This window comes from Nomascus leucogenys, chromosome 5, assembly GCF_006542625.1.
Source record: "Nomascus leucogenys isolate Asia chromosome 5, Asia_NLE_v1, whole genome shotgun sequence".
Classification (NCBI taxonomy): Eukaryota; Metazoa; Chordata; class Mammalia; order Primates; family Hylobatidae; genus Nomascus; species Nomascus leucogenys.
The window spans coordinates 121849647-121870556 of record NC_044385.1 but is presented as its reverse complement, the minus strand read 5'-3'; the positions used below and the strand labels follow the sequence as shown (position 1 = coordinate 121870556).

At 41.6% G+C, this 20910-nt stretch overlaps 1 long non-coding RNA gene across 2 annotated transcripts in view; it reads right to left on the bottom strand.

The window, feature by feature from the left end:
* Positions 1 to 20910, bottom strand: part of LOC115835202 — a 47939-nt gene that overhangs the window by 15688 nt on the left and 11341 nt on the right. For both annotated transcript variants that reach the window (XR_004030196.1, XR_004030197.1), the window contains exon 2: positions 1815 to 1985. This is a non-coding gene — a long non-coding RNA (uncharacterized LOC115835202). The remainder of the gene's footprint in view (positions 1 to 1814; positions 1986 to 20910) is intronic.

Below are 20910 nucleotides of genomic sequence, written 5' to 3'. Positions count from 1 at the left end.
AACATAAAACACACCCTCTACTGACTGTAGCTCTGCTGAGAAGATTCTTTTCAAACAGGGAAAAAGGCAGGGATAATAGCAGCCATGGCCACAGAAGCTGGCTACAATATACATTGTCAAGAACATGTATGCAATATCGACATTAATTGTGTTGAAGTAGCATGCCTATGGTTTCTGTCTATAGGTGTTTTCTCTGTACTACCTGAACCCCAAAGCCTTGTTCGATAGACTAAAGGTCACTGCCAAACCCGAACATTAATAGCTTGGTTTTGATGGAAACATCTTGCTTCAGTATACTTTCCATAACCTATTTTTCATTGCCCATCCACCTTCTACCTGGCACTGTTGTTTCCATATACAACATTATAACATGGATGTTTTATGATAAAATATTAAGCAAACAAAGAAGGCAACCTGTATACACACAAGGCATACCCTTGTATAGCTCACATCTGTTCAATAAATACCTATAGCTTTTGTATTTAGCAATTTCTGTCATTATTTGGAGCACTGGAACTAATCCTATTTTTCCCTTTAAAAAAAACTTCCAGCATATTTTTTTAAGGTTGGTATAGTTGGTAAGCCTGAGATCAGGGCACCAGCATGGTTAGGTTTTGGCGAAGGCCCCCTTCAGGGTTGCAGACTGCAGTCTCCTCATTGTATCCTCAGATGGTAGGAAGAGGGTGAGCTAGCTCTCTGGCCTCTTCTTATAAGGGCACTGGTCCCATTCATGAAGGCCCCACCCTCATGACATAATTACCTCTCAAGGCTGCATCATGATCACATCGGGGGTTAGATTTTAACATATGAATTTTGAAGGGATACAAATAGTCCATAACGGTTGTTTTGTGTCTTTCATCTAACACGTAATAACTGTGAAAACCATGTGTATCCTTAGGGATATAACATAATTCTTAGGAGACCTGAAATTCACCGAGAGATCTCATCTGAGATCTTCAAATGTCTTCATGTTGTGGGTTCTTAGTATTTAAACCTACAGCACAAGAAAATGATTTTTTTCTCTTTGAAATGGAGTTTCACGCTTGTTGCCCAGGCTGGAGTGCACTGGCACAGTCTCGGCTCACTACAACCTCCGCCTCCTGGGTTCAAGCAATTCTCCTGCCTCAGCCTCCCGAGTAGCTGGGATTACAGGCACCTACCACCATGCCCAGCCAATTTTTGTATTTTTAGTAGAGATGGGGTTTCCATGTTGGCCAGGCTAGTCTTAAACTCCTGACCTCAGGTGATCCGCCCGCCTCGGCCACCCAAAGTGCTGGGATTACAGGCATGAGCCACCATGCCTGACCCAAGAAAATGATTTTTAAGATGGACAATATTACACTGATTACCAAACTCCAAATTAACATTCACATTCCACTTCTAAGGCAACATATCTGCTTCGCTTACCAGTGAGTTTATTTTTTTAATAACTACAAATTAGCAGATGATACCTTGCATAGTCATTGAATTTCAGTGTTTTGAAGCCAGCCTGTGTTTCAACAATCTTGTCAGTGTTTCTAGACCTAATCATCACACCATAGGGGCAAATGCAAAAAAAAAAAAAAGCAAAGCACGTGATTTAGCAGTTTATAATCTAGTAGGCATAATAAAACAGATGTACAGGAAAAGTTAAGTTACAAGAAATTACTTATAATTTTCCTTAACATTTTAAGGCAATACCAGAAGAAATGTCAATACTTAAAGCATGATTGATTAGAAGGATTAAAACTCAGATTTGCCTGGCTCTAAATTCTGTTTTCTCTGCTACATAAACAATTCCAGAGAGGTCTGCCAATCTTACTATATCCACTAACCTCAGAATTTGCCGGTAGTAGAATGTCTGAAAGTCCCAGTCGCTTTTCAATAGAGGAGACACAAGGTAGCTGTGAGATGCAGAGGCCTTGATACAAATCTCAGGAGCTGGTTTGCCAATGGCATCATCAAGTTTTTCTCCCCAGCAGGGACATCTCATGTCATCTGTTGTCCTGAAACATTAGGGGAGTCATTTAACTGATAGTGAAAATGACAGCAATTACCGGATTTTCTAAATGCCTGTGTCTTAGGGCTTGGAGGACATTTGTGGGAGAAACTGCTCCTTTCAAGACAACCTGCCCTGGTTTTGACCTTGTACTGCAGCTACGTGAGATGCACCAGCTGGGCGAAGTTGGGTGAAATTACTGTGAATCTATAATTATTTCAAAATTTAACATTACTAGCAATGAAAAGATAACCTGAGTAGTTCAACAGGTGAGACATACAGTGTCCAAAGTGGGACATGGAAGAGGTGCTCCCCATAACTCCTAAGCACGTGGTGTCTCCCGGTGGTCCCCTTTGTCCCTTTGTCCTGGAGCCAGGGTTCCCAGAGGGGACTGCAGGCAGCTAGTTTGAACATGGAATTCGGAGTTAAAGGACTTGGTCATGGTCCTGACTCTCCCACTAACTGACTCTGGTCATGCCGCTTAGCCTCTGAGTCTGTTTCTTTACCTGTATTTTTCTTTTTCAGAAAAGGTCACTTACAGATTTGCAAATATTGGGTATTCTGACCATTCTTTCTATCAGTCATGGCCCCAGAGACCTGTCTAAGGCCAGCGGCCCCTTCAATGTGGTGCTCAAGTCCCTCGGCTGCCACGGCAGAGCTCTTGAGGTGGCCCACAGGTGACTCAGCCTCTTAGCCTCACCACAAATCCAGGCCTTTGCTTACAAGAAGCAACTTTGTTCTTATTTATACACAGCTGCTTGCGGTCACCCCCGTCCACTGCAACAGCCACTAGATGTCACATTGCCTGCTGCCAGCCATACATGTCCCCGCCATCACAGCAGACCTATTATCAGCTGTGACTCAGGGCAACTCCCTGGGCTGTTGATATGGCTTGGATGTGTGTCCCCTCCAAATCCCATGTTGAAATGTGACCCCCAATGTTTGAGGTAGGGTCTGGTGGGAAGTGTTTGAGTAATGGGGGCGGATCTCTCATGAATGACTTTGTGCCATCCTTGTGATAATGAGAGAGTTCTCTCTCTGAGTTCACAAAAGAACTGGTTATTTAGAGAGCCTGGGACCTCCCTCTTCTCTGTCTTGCTCCTGTCTTGCCATGTGACATGCCTGCTCCCATTTCGCCTTCCACCATGATCGGAAGCTTCCTGAGGTCTCACCAGAAGTAGGTGCTGGAGCCATGCTTCCTGTACAGCCTGCAGAACCAGGAGACAATTAAATCTCTTTTCTTTATCAATTACCCAGCCTCAGGTATTTCTTTATGACAGTACAAATGGACTGACACAGCTATCTTCCAGGGCCAGTAGTTGGAGGCTTTGTCCTGCCCTGGCATGTTCCATAGAGCTGGGGAGTGTCAATAAGCAAAGAGTCAGAAGTGCCGGGTGCAAGAGGCCCAAGTGTCCCTTCCCCACAGGAAGCTGAAGACTAGCATAGCAGCAGGGGCCTTGCCTCATGGAGATCGAAACCACATGGGTCCTGGAAGCAATGCCAGCCTGCCTGATTCCCGTCTCTAAACTTAAGCATTCTTACCATATGATTCAGTAATCATGCTTCTTGGGGAGACTTAAGCACGCCGGAAAGCTCTGTATGTTCATGCACTGAATACTGGTCAAGTGTACTCTGGAAAACAGGGGCCATGCTGTGTGTTCTCTACATCATGAGTCTTAATTCAAGGAAATGGAAGCATTGAAGCAGTTATTTTTCTAAAGCTGTGATTCTCTAAGTGGGCATGGGAACCAGCAGCATCAACCTTACCTTGGAAATTGCTAGAAATGTAAATCTGAGGCCCTACCCTAGACCTACTGAATCATGCACTCCAAGGATGGGCTCCAGCAGTCTGTGCTTTATCAAGCTGTCTGGGTGCTTCTGATCCAGCTCAAGTTTGAGAACCACTATTCTAGAGCTTTCTAGAGCCTTGCCCTGGATCTTACCACTGCCTACAGCAGCCTCCCCAGAATCACCCACTTGCCTTTCTTTGGGAAACTCTAACCCAAGACCATTCAGGGGAAGAAGATTCTGAGAAATATATTTCCTAACTTTCCCTCTGCAGAGATCTTAGGGGTAGTGGTAATGCCAAGGAGACAGACAGCACAGCTAATAAATACAAAAGTGATGGAAACATCTCAGGTGGTTCTGGACATATATGGAACCGGCCACCCCCCAGGCTCCAGGGGAGCTTCTCTAGCCTCAAGAATCTTCCCCCATAACCCCCCTATATCATGACAGAGCCTCAAATCCCTCATTAGAAATCTCTCCTCTGGGGCATTAGATCCTCTTGCCTTGCTTTAGTAAAATATTTATAGCCCAACCCTTTTTCTTAGGAGACTTTGTTTTGCAGAGCACTTTTAGTTTCACAGCAAAATTTTTGTTTTTGTTTTTGTTTTGAGACAGAATCTATCTCAAACAGACTGTATCTCCAAGGCTGCAGTGCAGTGGTGTGATCTCAGCCCACTGCCACCTCTGCCTCCCAGGTTTAAGCAATTCTCCTGCCTCAGCCTCCCCAGTAGCTGGGATTACAGGCATACACCACCAACGCCCAGCAAATTTTTGTATTTTTAGTAGAGACAGGGTTTCACCGTGTTGGCCAGGCTTGTCTCGGACTCTTGACCTCAAGTGGTTTGCCCGCCTCAGCCTCCCAAAGTGCTGGGATTACAGGTGTGAGCCACCATGTCCAGCCAGCAAAATTGAGCAGAAAGTACCAAGATTTTCTGTATATCCCTTGCCCCCACACAGGCATAGCCTCCCCCGTTATCAACATCTCCTACCAGAGAGGTACATTATTACATTTGATGAACCTGCATTGACACACCATTATCACCCACAGTCCATAGTTTACATTAGGGCTCAACTTTGGTGTTGTACATTCTATGGATTTGGACAAATGTATAATAACATATATTCACTATTAGAGTATCATGCACAGTAGTTTTACTGCCTTAAAAATCCCCTAGGCTCCTATTCATCTCTCCCTCCTGCTAACCCCATGGCAACCACTGATCTTTTTATTTTCTCCACAGATCTGCCTTTTCCAGAATGTCATGTATTCAGAATTATAGAGTAAGTAGCCTTTTCAGACTAGCTTTTTTCACTTAGTAATAACTGTTTAAGTTTCCTCCATGTCTTTTCATGGTGTGATCGCTCATTTCTTTTTAGTGTTGAGTAACATTCCATCATCTGGATGTATCACAGTTTAACCATTAACCTACTGAGGGACATCTTGATTGCTCCCAAGTTTTGGCAATTATGAATAAAGCTGCTATAAATATGCATGTGCAGGTTTTTGCGTGGACATAAGTTTTCCACTCCTTTGGGTAAATACCAAGAACCACAATTACTGAATCATATGGTAAGAGTATGTTTCATTTTGCAAGAAATCACCAAACTGTCTTCCAAAGTGGCTGTACCATTTTGCATTTCCACCTGCAGTGAATGAGGGTTCCTGTTGCTCCACATCCTCACCAGAAATTGGTGCTGTCAGTGTTCTGGATTTTGGCAATTCTAATAGGTGCATCATGGTATCTCACTGTTTTAAATAAACAGTTTTGATAAATAATTTAGACATAAAGAGAAGTTTAGGGGTTGAAGATATCAAGATATTTTAAAATGTTATCACACACATATATATATTTATTTATATATTTTTTATTTTATATATTTGGAACTTGAACTGATACTGGCCAAAATACAGAACAGGTGTTTTATGGAAATATATGTGATACTTTTGCTGGTGATAGAGTAATCCCTTTTTTATATAGAATTTGCAGATAATTTCAACAAGGAACATGAAGAAAATGCACATTTGAAGTCTGAAATAATAGAGTGGTGCTTCACGAAGCACCAGAAAAAGCACAGGCAAATCTTCATCATTTCTCAGGTTTTTACATTTTGTTTAATTTTGTTCAACTAAAGAACCAAAGCCCAAGGCTTTTAAGGGCTGGACTATGTGCCCAAGAAACTTCCTACTACAACTGGATGGCCACCGCCCTTCCCCTTCACATGGGCACTTCACATCAAGATGTCTTTGAGGCACAAGTACGGAGTACCCAAGTCATATCAAGGGGAGATAGAACTTGAGCCAAAATAGTTAACAGAGAATTCAGAGGAATGACATGGGGGTTATTAAGTAATGGGCTGCTAACACTCTAGCTCATCTTTCCTTTCTTAAAATTAAAAATAGTTATATGCAAATATAGGATTTAACAGTCACTAACATCTGATGCATGCATTCGCATATTAGATCAATTTTCTAATTGACACAAAGGTATTTTGACAGCACTGGGCAACTGCAGGGAAGATGAAGGGGGTGGAGAAAGATGAAGGAAAGTCCACATCACTGACTGTAGACCATCAAGAGAATGCTATTAGATTTCATTTATTCAAGACTTCAGACTGGAGGCAGAGCAAGGTGGTGAACTAGAAGATTCCACCAATGGTCTCCCTGGCAAGGACGCCAATTTAACAACTATCTACACAGATAAAGCACCTTTAAAAGAACCAAAATTCAGATTCCAGAGCATCTCAAGTCCTATAACATTCTATGAAAGTGCTAGCGAGATGCTGAACATTTTAAGAGCAACTAATAATACAACTATCTCAAAAATAATTTTAGTCATCACACAATTCCTTCTAGAAAGACTATTCACTACTGAAGATGTTAATGCTAATAAAGTATTTCTGAACTTTGAAACATGTGTTACCCAGAGAATGTGAAAAAATAACTCAGTAACAGAATTGAGTTAACCCTACAGTAAGGTAGGGCTATACAATAAAAATATAATAATATAATAACATATACCACACATATAATGTTAAATTTTACAACCAAATTTAAATAATTTAAAATAAATAGGTAAAATTGATTTTAATATTGTATTTTATATAACTCAGTATATTTAGAATATCATTTCAACATGTAATCAATATAATAAATTATGAAAGAGATATTTTTAAAAATAAAAAAATAAAAACTTCAAGTATTTGGGGGAACCATCATAAGCCTGGTACTGTGTAAACACCAAAGACATAAGAAAGAATAAGACAGTTCTCCTCTTCAAGGAGGTTACATTCCAGAGAGATAGATAGATAAACAACAAATTTTAAGTAATATAATTGGTGCTGCAGTCAAGATATGGGTAACTTATTACGTGATCAGATTAGAGAAGGGGTACTCCTACTTGGGGCTGTGCTGGATGTCTTCTGTCTGCATTTCTATATCTACTTTCAAAGGTCTGCATCCTGCAGGTAGGCTGATTGTGATAATCAGCCTCCAAGGTGGCACCTAGTGATCTCTGCCCTCTGGTTTTCCTGCTCCTGAATAACACCCTCCCATGTTATATGAGAGCTGGTCTGTGTCAGATGTGATGGTATGTGACTCTCAAGGCTAGGTCATCATACATATCACAACTTCTCAGTTGCTCTCTCTTAGATCACCTGCTCTGGGGGAAGCAAGCTACCATGTCATGAGGACACCCATGTAACCTTATAGAGGAGACCCCTGTGATAATGGAACTAAAAAGCCTCCAGCTAAAAGCCAGGTGAGTGAGGGATCTTGGAAGCAAATTCTCTAGCCTTCAGATGACTGTAGCCTCAGCTGACTTCTTAAAGGCAACCTCTTAAGAGACATTGAGCCAAAATCTAGCTATCCAAATTCCTGCTCCACAGAGACTATGAGGCGAAGTCTGCTATTTTAAGCTACTAAGTTTTGGAATCATTTGTTATAAAGCAATAATACACTAACCTCTTTGGACTGCATCAGCAGGCTCCCTTGCCCAACTCTTACTTCCAGCTGGGTTCAGCTAATGAGGGTTATGATGGGAGAAAGGTTGTGGAGCAGAGTTGGGATATTCAACTCCCCAGCTTCCCCCCTATTGGCCACTGTGTCTTGGCCATAAAGGTGTCAGTTTCCGTTTAGTGGTTGCCCCCTTACAGTTACTGGCACCAGGTCCTAGTGACTGCACTATTCCTTTGCCTTTTCAGGCCCCGACGTTTTACAAGCTCAAAGGTCCTGCAGTTAATCCTTTGTAATTTCCATATGCCCTGCCTATACCTTTGTAAATAGCCCCTTTGTAAACTGTCCTCAAATTACCGAATTTGTGTATGCATCTGTTTCCTGCTGAAACCATGACCCATACAAACAGTGGAAATAGGAAGGCTCTGGAGAAATGACGTTCAATCTGAGTCATGAAGAATGGCTGCAATCTTGTCAACTAAAAGAGCAAGAGCCACACATGTTCTAGCATCCATAGCTCAGGCAAGTAAATATCAAATTCCAACAGCATTATACCTACACTGGCTCAAGTCTAATGGGACACCATTCACACTGTATTCTACATGAATGGCATCTAGAGTTATGTGATAAGGGCATGATTGTAGGATTCAATTTCAGTCCACATCCAAAGCTTCATACGAAATATTATTTTCTAGAATTTCTATGATGTGACTTCTATTTCAAACAACCCATTCTGTAGACGACAGAAACTTCTTGAGATTTCTGCTCTCTTCCTGTCCTCTCGGATGAAATGGGTAAATCAGGACTTTCTTTTTTTCTGTATAGACAGGGTCTTGCTATGTTGCCCAGGCTGGTCTCAAACTCCTAGATTCAAGTGATTCTCCTGCCTCAGCCTCCCAAAGTGCTGGGATTACGGACATAAGCCACTGCACCTGGCCCCAAGGAGATTTTTTCTTTTTCTTTTTTTTTTTTTTTTGAGACAGAGTCTGTTACCCAGGCTGTCACCCAGGCTGGAGTGCTGTGGCTCAATCTTGGCTCACTGCAACTTTGGCCTCCTGGGTTCAAGCGATTCTCGTGCCTCAGCCTCCCTAGCAGCTGGGATTACAGGCACGCACCAACATGGCCAGCTAATTTTTGTATTTTTAGTACAGACAGGGTTTCACCTTGTTGGCCAGGCTGGTCTTGAACTCCTGACCTCAAGTGATCCGCCCACCTCAGCCACCCAAAGTGCGGGGATTACAGGCATAAGCCACCAAGCCCCATCCCCTGGAGATTATTTTTAAAACTCAATTACTATTTCAAAAACACCTGGATTCATTCAGTAACATTTTATTTCTTCAGAATGTATGAACTCAGTCTTTGTTACACTTCTGTGTAGGTTAGACTGGGGTTCAATGTGGCCAATGCAAAGATGTTCTGCAAAGCAGCTGATTAGACTGTGCATGATTGCAGAAGCACATTCAATCTCTGGAAGAGAGCGAATCGTTTTTAAGGACTTTAACCCATTAACTATTTGTATGCAAACAGGGTTGCTAATTATAAATGAGTTTTATCTCATCAATACAGCAGCTCAGCAGGACTTCTACTTGGAAGCCTTCCGTCAGAACTTTGTGAAAATTTAGTGTGAGTTTCTGTTTGCATTTAAAATATATTTCTTTAAAAATTGACTTTAATTCAGCCTAGTATCTGATTTACATTGACCTTCCACCCAATTAGTACCCATCAGTGAGGCTTAAACACAGCAGACAGGAGTGGATGGCAAGAAAATGAGCCAAAAGCATTAGAATATGAAAGCTAGAATCAATAAGGTACAATAAAATATTTTCAAGTCCAAATTATGAAAAACCCTTGAAATAACTCATCAAAATAAGGAATGACCACCCATTCAACAATCTGAGCTGAAGAATTTACCTAATCAGGTTATTGGCTATAATATTGTAGACAAGGGGGCAAATGAAAAAGATCTCCAGATTGCAAAGGGCCAACTGAAGCCAAAATTAAATAGGCTGACCATGCTTTAGACCTGAGATAAGATGTAGAAATGTCAGCACTCACCATTGATTAAGCATCTGCTTGGAATTTCTTTATTTCTTGCCGTGCTTTCACAGAACACCTGCTAGAGAAGCGCAAAAAATTGCAAGATCATTTGAAACATGAACATGAACTTATCTTTACATCTGGTATACTAACCCTAAGTGTCTATCATAAAGGCCAAACAGAGTTGAGCCACAGGAGACTGAGGCTATGATTTTCTTCCTGGCCAGTACTAAGAAAAGCAACCATGGTGCTTTGCATCCAAGGGACAAGGACGGTCAGGTTTAAAACATTTGTTTCTGCTGTTGTCACTGATGGGCTGGGAGCTCTCTGCAGCTCCACTGATTGGATGGGGAAGGAGGAAGCCATTCTCCATGCTTGACCATTCCACCCTGCCTAGTTTCTTAGGAGATGAAAATGATAACATGCTCAAGGTATAGATACATCCTCATGTCTCACAAACCAGATGCCCATTCATTTGTTTTGAACACAGAGTATGTGACATATCAGTCAGATTCGACTAGATGCACCTTGGAACAAACATCGTGCAAATCCCGGTGGCTTCAAACAACAAAGATGGCTTTCTCACTTGCGTGTCATGTTTTTCATTATTGTCTTGAGGCTCTACTCATACTGGGACACAAGTTGATGGAGCAGTCAGCCATTTGACTGCTCTAAGACTCAGACTTTATACCAAATAACACACTAATTCTTCAATCTTCTGCTCATATTTCCCTGGCCAAAGCACGCCACTGGAAAATGCCTGAGTTTAATCCCACTCTGTGCGTAAAGGAATAAAAATCAGAGTATTGGTGAAGAGTCCTATAGCCACTACATTCTTGTGAAAAGTTCTACATACCCCTGCTGCGAGGAGGTCATCAGAAAGGTAGAAAAATTAAAGGAAACATGAGTGAAGGGGCTATGAGCAGATTAGAGATGCAGATCAGAGAAAATGTGCTAAGGAGGGATGGAATTTGTAGAGATGAGTTTTAGTCAGTCACATGACCTATATTTAGATTTTTGACAGTTTCATACGCACCAGCAATCTCTCTTCTCACCTTCTCCCTACTTTGGCTCATCAGCTGATAAAGAGTGACAGGCAGAGAGGGTGATAAGCTGACAAGATAGCACCATGCTTGTGCGTGTGTGAATGCATGTGTTGGTATGAAAGAGCTGCCATGTGAAGCAGATTGTTTTATTAATCCTACAAGAAAGTGACCAGGGTTGAGGTGTCTGAGGATCGGTGGCTACTGCAAATAGCTCCCATTATGGCACTTGTAGGTGTCCACACCCTGTTCCCACCTGGAGCTCTTTGGCCAAGGAAGAGGGAAGTGCTGGCGATTCATCAGTGCACTGAGATGTGTAAGTCCAAAAATACCTCAGGCCTGAGAACAGATGCTCAGCTTAGACCTGGGAAACAGAATGGCTGCTACAGACATAGATCCTCCTGCTACACAGGAACCCAAGGTGTATTAAATAACTTTGTAAAACACTCCGGTGAGCAAAAGATAAGCTATTCCACAAAAGGTGTTGGGAAAACAGGATGTTATTTGTGGGGTGGGGGAGGGGGAAATCCATGAAGATACACATTTCAGCTCTCCATTCACTGATAAATTCTATCTGGACTGGAGAGATAAGAATTTTAATTAAACCATTAAAAGAAAAACTCAGAAGAAAATATATTTATTTAATGTCTGAATGGGAAGGACTTTTTAAATATAAAACCTGCAGGAAGAGGATTACAAAAGAAAAGATCAACGGATTTGACTATATGGAAATTTTAACTTATTTCTAAAAAAAAATCTAAATTAAAAGATAAGTGTCAAACTGAGTGGAGCGGGGGAATTGCCTCTAATGTGATAGACAAAGGATTAATATCTTCGATATATTAAGAGCTCATATAATTCAATAACAAAGAATATGGCTAACTGGGTGTGGTGGCTCACACCTATAATCCCAGCACTATGGGAGGCCAAAGTGGATGGATCACTTGAGGCCAGGAGTTCGAGACCAGCCTGGCCAACCCCATCTCTACTGAAAATACAAAACTTAGCCAGGTGTGGTGACTCACACCTATAGTCCTAGCTACTTGAGAGGCTGAGGTACAAGGATCACTCAAACCCTGGTTGCAGTGAGCTGAGATCATGCCACTACACTCTGGCCTGGGCAATTGAGCAAGATCTTTAAAAAAAAAAAAAGAATGTGACTAAAAAAAAAATTCAACCTCAGCCGGGCACGGTGGCTCACGCCTGTAATCCCAGCACTTTGGGAGGCCAAGGCAGGTGGATCATGAGGTCAGGAGATCGAGACCACGGTGAAACCCCGTCTCTACTAAAAATACAAAAAAAAAAAATTAGCTGGGCACGGTGGTGGGCACCGCCTGTAGTCCCAGCTACTCCAGAGGCTGAGGCAGGAGAATGGCGTGAACCCGGGAAGCGGAGCTTGCAGTGAGCCGAGATTGCGCCACTGTACTCCAGCCTGGGCGACAGAGCAAGACTCTGTCTTTAAAAAAAAAAAAAAAATTCAACTTCAACTAGTGAAAAACGAGACAAAAGTTTTAAATAAAATATACACACCATTTTTACCTACCAAATGAAAAACACATTTGAAACCCACGGTGGATAACAGAATACAAAGGATACCAATAAACACTGAGAGGCAGGAAACAAACAAGGTGGGCCCCATGATTTTCCAAGTTACTGCCCTGGGAGAGTTTCCAGGTTGTAGCACAGGGAGAGTGGATGCAAGCGGAGACCAGCAGACTCCTTAAATCAAAAAGATTAAGTTGGGAATCTTGGGGGACCAAGCATTTAGAATTTGCAGAACAGAATAGCAGAGAGGTGGGATATTCATAGGGTCCCCCTGATGCATTCAGTAGAGTCCTGGTCAGCATATGAATGTAAGGAAACTCCATGAGGCTGGGGAAAGACTCATCCTAAAGGATTAGAGGGAGCAAGTACCCAGCACGCACACAGCACTAGCAATAATGCTCAGTTCCACCAGTCAGGCTGCAAAGTCTCACCAGGAATTGAATAGAATATTCAGAAAGATTTTGCTGCAGTGGTGGGCAAAATTAATCCTACATAAGTCATTCTCAACCTGGGGACATTTTGCCCCCAGGGGACATTTGGCAATGTCTAGAGACATTTTTTTATTGTCAACACTGAAGGAAGCTTCTAGTGGCATCTAGTGAGTAGAGGCCAGGGATGCTGTTAAATATCCTATGGAAAAGTATTATCTTATACAAAATGGCAAAAGTACTGAGGTTAGAAAATCCTGTCCTAGTCTAAATGCTGTTCAGGTCATGCCCAAGAGCAAGACCTGAAAAGCTTAAACTGTTTCCAAGTTACTGAACTATGTCCTAGAACAAAGCTCAAGAATATATGTAGGAATTGTTAAAAGGAGCTGTCTATAATGTTTGGGATCTAATAAAAAATTACCAGGTATGCAAAGAAGTAGAAAAATATAAACCATAGTGAAGGGAAAAATCAATCTATCAAAACCGAACCAGAATTGATACAGATATTATATTTAGGAAAGATAAACATAACACAGCTATTATAACTGTATTCCATATGGTTAAAAGGTCAAGTAGAGACATGGATGATATGAAAAAGAAACTTGCCCAGGCATGGTGGCTCATATGTGTAATCCCAGCACTTTGGGAGACCAAGGCAGGAGGATCGGTTGAGCTTAGGAGCTTGAAACCAGCCTGAGCAACATAGCAAGACCTTGTCTCTACTAAAAATCCCCCAAAAAGGAACCAGGCATGGTGGCACACACCTGTAGTTCCAGCTACTAGGGAGGCTGAGGCAAGAGGATTGCTTGAGCCAAGGAAATCAAGGCTGCAGTGAACTACAATCATGCCTGCACACTCCAGCAAATGAGTGAGATCCCGTCTCAAAAAAATAAGTAAATAAAATAAAACAAAAATTTAAAAATTAAAAAGAGAGGCGGGTGGATCACCTGAGGTCAGGAGTTCAAGACCAGCCTGGCCAACATGGTGAAACCCCGTCTCTACTAAAAATACAAAAATTAGCCAGGAGTGGTGGCGGGTACCTGTAATCCCAGCTCCTCAGGAGGTTGAGGCAGGAGAATCACTTCAACCCAGAAGGTGAAGTTTACAGTGATCCAAAATCACATGGCTACGCTCCAGCCTGGGTGACAGAGAAGGACTCTGTAAAAAAATAAAAAATAAAAAAAAAAAATTAAATTAAAAAACTCAAATTGAACTTCTACAAGTGAAAAATACAGTGTCTTAGAGGAAAACTATACTGGATGGGATTAAAAGCAAAGTAGACTTTGCTGAAAAAAGATTAATAAACTTGAAGCAAGTAGCCATGTACGCTAGCCAAAATGAAACATAAAGAAAAAGCCAACCCTTAAAAAATACTCTTAGTATTAGTGAGCTGTAATACAATTTCAAGTGGCCTAATATGTCTTTAACTGGTGTCTTCAAAGAGGGCAAGAACAGGAAAAAAAAAAAAACTAGAAGAAACAGGCTAACAATTTTCCAAATTTGATAAAAGCTACAAATCCACATATTTAAAAAGTTCAATGAGTCCCAGGCAAAATAAACATGAAAACTACACTGTAGTGAATCAAAATCAACTTGCTTTAAAAAATTAATAAACAAAATTATAAAAGCAGCCTTTAGGGGAAAAAGGCAGGTAAAATACAGAGAAACAAAGATGCTGAGGACAGATTTCTCATCAAGAAAACTGCATGCAAGAAGACTATGGAGTAACATCTCTAACGTACCCCCACTCCACCCTTTACCCCCCAAAACTTGTCAACCTAAAATTCTATAACCAGTGAAAGTATCTTTCAAACATGAACATTAAACATGGACTCTTTAAAACATACAAGGGCTAGATGAATTTATCACCAGCAGACTCACACAACAAGAAATGTCAAATGAAGTCCCTCAGGCAGAAGAAATGATACCAGATAGAAATGTGGATTTATACAAAGGAATAAACAGCACTGAAACTGGTAACTGCATAGTGTTCTATAACTTATCTCCAATGTCTAAAGATGCCAGCCTTCCAGTTCTCCGTGAGCTGCAAAGTCTGTGTTAGGACCATTTGCTGGAGATGCTGGAGAAACACACGTGTCAGTATCATTCAATGTGTCAAGTCAATTCCTGACCATTCCAATGTGTTAGAAAAAGGAAACATACATACTACAGGTGCTATGATATGATAGTAATAACTGTTGAATAATACATTTTTTTCTATAGCAGATCAGCAATATGTTTCATTCAATTTATCATCCTCGTCCTTGTTCAAGAGATTCTTTTTGTAAAAATGAGAATAAAAGTATTTTTCAATCTTGAGGCTATAACCAGTCAAAATTTCAAGATTCCTTCATGGCCAGCCAGTCAAAATACTCATCTAGGTTGGATGAATTTAATGTAAATCTACAATGTAAGTCTTCATTGAGTCATTCATCAAATAATTCATTCACTTGACCAATATTTATTGAGTACCTGCTATGTACTAGGGATTGTGCCAGTGCTGTAGATATAACAGTAAATAAGAAAGATGTAATCTCTGACCTTTTGGAGCTTGTTTACTTAAGATCCTATTGATTTCAGATTTACTAAAATTTTAAAAAGCAGATAAAATGGGCAAATTGTATAGCATCTTTAAATGGCTCCAATAGATCCTCTCTTTCCTCAAAATTTCTCACTACCCTAAATTATTCATGCCTAAATATCCACCACCTCTTTGTCTTCTGGCTTTCTGCCTTGTACGAGTATCTACATTCCAGGGTTTAGATTAGGGTAGGGAACACAGTTTAGGGAAGGAGGTCCATATAAAACCCAGTCATTTTCACCTTCATCTGTAAGAATTTATCTGATCTTTGCTGTGATGAAATTCTGAAGAGCAGACGTCTGGGTTGAGAGATCCAAAGGACACTAGGATACTGGAGATAGACAGAGGGGAAAGCCAACAGACGGGAGTGCAGAACTAAAGACAGCCAAGCAATACCATTCAGGACACAGACACAGGCAAAGATTTCACGACAAAAATGCCAAAAGCAATAGCAACGAAAGCAAAATTTGACTAATGAAATCTAATTAAAATAAAGAGCTTCTTCACAGCAAAAGAAACTATCATCAGAGTGAACAGACAACCTGCAGAATGGGAGAAAATTTTTAAAATCTATCCATCTAACAAAGATCTAATATCCAGAGTCTACAAGGAATTTAAACAAATTTACAAGAAAAACAAAACATAACAACCCCATTAAAAAGTGGGCAAAGGGCATGAACAGATATTTCTCAAAAGAAGACATTCATGCAGCCAACAAACATATGAAAAAAAGCTCAATATCACTGATCATTAGAGAAATCCAAATCAAAATCACAATGAGATACCATCTCACACCAGTCAGAATGGTGATTATTAGAAAGTCAAGAAACAGCAGTTGCTGGTGAGGTTGTGGAGAAAAAGGAATATTTTTACACTGTTGGTGAGAATGTATTAGTTCAACCATTGTGGAAGACACTGTGGCAAATTCTCAAAGACCTAGAGACAGAAATACCATTTGACCCAGCAATCCCATTACTGGGTATATACCGAAAGGAATATAAAGCATTCCATTATAAAGATTGTTTATTGCAGCACTATTCACAATAACAAAGACATGGATTCAACCTAAATGCCCATCAGTGATAGACTGGATAAAGAAAATGTGGTATATCTACACCATGGAATACTATGCAGCCATAAAAAGGATCGAGATCATGTCCTTTGCAGGGACATGGATGGAGCTGGAAGCCGTTATCCTCAGCAAACTAACACAGGAACAGAAAACCAAACACTACATATTCTCACTTATAAGTGGAAGCTGAACAATGAGAACACGTGGACACATGGTAGGGAACAACACATACTGGGATCTGTCAGTGGAGGTGGGGGGCCAAGGGAGGGAGAATGCTGGGCTTAATACCTAGGTGATGGGTTGATCTGTATAGCAGATCCTGTGCCTTCTCAAACAGGTTTAGGGTAATCTTACTGTATCTCCTGAAATAATCCCCCCAAAATCAGAATTTCAGAGTTTACATTTACAGTTAAAGAGTCAGAAATCCAGAGAGGGGACGTGGCTTGCTTTTGACAGAGGTTGGTGAAATTCTAGTTCTCCTGAGTCCCTGTCACACTTATTTAGTCCTAACACCATGGCACGTGTTACATGTCATGTAACAAACCTGCGCATCCTCCACATTTATTCCAGAACTCAAAATAAAAGTCGAAGAAAAAGAAAGAGCCATAATTCCACTCAATGGCTAGATATGTCCCATGTGCAGACTAGTAATGAACCAGTAACCACAGCAGCCCACAGCAGCCCAGTGGGTGATCACTAGGTAGCAGCCAACCTCTCCTCCAACGCCCCGCTACTGCAGCACTTCCACAGCAATTGCTGAGTCACAATTCTGCCTAGAATTAGTTGCAAATGTCTAAGCATTGCTAGCACTATTGTATCAGACACTTATTTATCCCATGTCATTTTCATTTGTTGAGTTTTTGGCTACCCTCATAAATAGCAGAGCTCTTAAGTACATGAGCTCTGTTTTCCTAGTCTTTATGGGAGGCAGTTTAGTGAAGCGAAAATAGCAGTGAATTGATCCAAATTTGCCCTCTCTCCGCTTTCTAGGTGTGTAATCCTAGGTAGGCTTCCATTCCTATCTGTAAAATGGAAATGAGAATGCCTTCTTTGCCAGGTTGTTATAGGAATCCGATGACATGATAAAAGTAAAGCGTTTTCATAAAATTTCATAAAATCCCAAGAAGCTTACCACTACTTTTTATATATAATAAAAACAATAATAATTAACATTTTTGGTATGGTGCCAGCTAGTCTGCTAAATGCCTTATTTTAACAACCCTATAGGGTCAGTAGTGTCATTATCCTCCTTTTCATTTTGAACTGGGAAATCTGAGAGACAGAGAGGTTGAGTAACTTGCCCAAGGAAGATCATACAGTGGGTAAATGGTAAATTATTCTGTTGTTACTTCTCCTAGTGTTTTCCTTTGTGCCCAGAGTGTATGGCACACAATGCCTGCAGTAAGCACTGATTACATGGTTAAGCCTGTTTATAACATTCACATAGGAAACAGGACTATCTTTCTTTGTATGAGTTCCCCTGTTGTCGCAGGCTTTTACTATGTGCTTAAGTCTAAAGAACATGACTTACCCTAGGTTTATCAAAATCCTGCAATATTCTGCAATATTCTGCTCTGTGGCAGAGTGTGACCATGCTTACAGCCAGATGGCATTCACTTGGGGCCAACCTGGAAATCCTTGGGGCCAAGCCGACTCAGTCTGGATTCACAGAGTGGGGCCTGCATTGACTCCCTGCACTGGACAGTGCTGGACAGTTCACGGGGGCCCTGAAGTGCTCCCTTCACTACAATGACAGCAGACACTGTTCATCCCAAGCATAGCTCCTTAAGGGTTCTATCGCCACTTCACCCTGGAAGACAGATTCGTGGTTTCCAAGTTGCAGTGTTTCTATTTATCTGCAGGTAAAGGCTGTGGTTCAAAGTCAAATATGAAATATGCTTCTCATAATTGTGTGCAAACTGAGGACAAACCCAGTTTGTGTTTCTTTCTTCATCTTCCTGTGCCTTCTCAAACAGGTTTAGGATAATCTTACTGTATCTCCTGAAATAATCCCCTCAAAATCAGAATTTCAGAGTTTACATTTACAGTTGAAGAGTCAGAAGTCCAGAGAGGGGGCGTGGCTTGCTTTTGACAGAGGTTGGTGAAATTCTAGTTCTCCTGAGTCCCTGTCACACTTACTTAGTCCTAACTCATTATCCCCAGTGTCTGGTGGACCCAGGTTCTTAGGGACTCCATCTCTTAAAATACTGGTGGGGTGCAAGTTTACTTGCCCTCACCCACACCCACCAAGGATTGCAGGTGACCCTGAGGGGAGAAAAGGGGGTGTATTAGTCCCTTCTCATGCTCCTAATAAAGGCATACCCAAGACTGAGTAATTTATAAAGGAAAGAGGTTTAATTGACTCAAGGCTGCAGAGGCCTCACAATCATGGCAGAAGGCGAAGAAGGAACAAAGGCATGTCTTACATGGCAGCAAGCAAAGAGAGCATGTGCAGAGGAACTCCCCTTTATAAAACCATCAGATCTCATGAGGCCAGCACGGGAAAGACCTGCCCCCATGATTTAATTACCTCCCACCAGGTCTGTCCCACAACATGTGGGGATTATGGGAGCTACAAGTCAAGATCAGATTTGGGTGGGGACACAGCCAAACCGTATCAGGGGGCATCTTGAAATTCTACTTTTTATTCCCCTGACATTTTCAACCACGTCTACATAATGAGAATTTGAATATTACACAGAGCTCAAGAGCCCGAGATCTCCTTCCCAGCAAATTACATCACTCTGAGTAAGGAGAGCACTGGAGAAGCAAGGGCACGAATGATTCCACTTGTGTAGAGCTGGTGGTGTCTTCTCACTCACCTCAGGCTAGGGAGGCTTGGTCGCCTCTTGCCTGTTGTGTCCCCATTTTGAAAGTATTGTAGGAGACTAAAGTAAAGGCATCACCAGCTTCAGGCTTCACTTGGTACTTGGTAAAACTGTCTTCAAGGGCCCCTGGGAATCCTGCTGGGTAGTTGGACTGTGAGTTCTGCCTGCTATAATCCCCTCCATCCTGGATTCTTGAGAGAAAGCATTTATTTGCCTCAAGTCTTTCATTATCAGCTTTTGGAGTGCAGCAAGGAGCCTTTATTTCTTTTTTGGGCAGGATGTCACACTGTCACCCAGCCTGGAGTACTTTGGCGTGATCTCTGCTCACTGCAGCCTCAACCTCCCCAGGCTCAGATGATCCTCCCACCTCAGCCTCCCGAGTAGCTGGAACTACAGGCATATGCCACCACATCCAGCTAATTTTTCTATATTTTCTAGAGACGGGGTCTCACTATGTTGCTCAGACTGGTCTCGAACTCCAGGGCTCTAGCAATCCTCCCATGTCTACCTCCCAAGTGCTAGGACTACAGGCATGAGCCACTATGCCCTGCCACAAGGAGCCTTTTAAAGCACACACAACCAAGCCTGTGTCTCACTAGTCCTCCTATTTGTGCTAGGAAGTTCTCAGTGATGCCTGAAATCTCAGGAAGTTCCAGTGTTCTTGGAGTTTCTGAAGAACAAGGAGGAAACAGAAAATAAAAAACACTGGTAGTCAATGAGCCAAGTGAAGAGTGTGCAGTTGAAGATGCTGATAAATCTCTCTCTGAGACCCCCAGCTGTCAACCTCATCTACTCCAGCAGCCTCTGCATCTTGCTGGTGGATTTGATTGGATTTGCAGAGCAGACTGCACAGGCTCCATTGCAAAGGAGCTGGTAAAATCATCATGACAGGTGGCATGTTACTTGAGAAGAGACAACGAAGTTAGACCAGTGAATCTCTTGCAATTATTAACTCAAACATAATAACTTTGAGCATTGGGCAGGAGGAAGACAGTGAAGAGTGGGGATAAGTCAGTCGTCAGAGGGAGGAGGAGAAGGACGTTATCTGCTTTCCCAGGCTTTTACCTCCTAATTTTATGGCTGCCTCCTTGGTTCTACTCCACAGGTTTCTGTTTTAAATTAGCACTAAATGAAATAGAATTAAAATATGATGAAGTAGTCTTTGGGTGTCTCTGCTTCTCATTTAAATACTTGAAAAACATTGCATTTCCAAATTCTGAACACTTTCTGGTTCAAAGCATAATTTGAGTTTGAGGATAAGAGTGATTTTTAGAGCTCCTTTTCAGAAAAGAAGAAAAGGTTGCTAAATTTAGCAAGAATGAGGGGAGGTAAAGAGGGAAGTTGACTGCATCTAAGAGAATAGCTGCTGGCCCCTTGCCTCTGACTCCACACGTGGTAAGGGAGGAATTTGGAGCAGGAATATGACCTTCCCTAGGGGTTGAAGGAGTTTAACAACATAGCTACAGCCTTTAGGTTGGGCCTTTCTGTTACCTTCCAAGTCTATGATATGTGACCACAAGACCAATTCAAATTAGATGTGGAGCCAGAAGGGTCCTTAGGGATTGAGGAACCACAGTGTCTAATTTTCTTATTCATTCCACTAACCATTTTTATTAGCGCTCAGAAATGTCAAGAAACTTGTCCAAGATTGCACCACT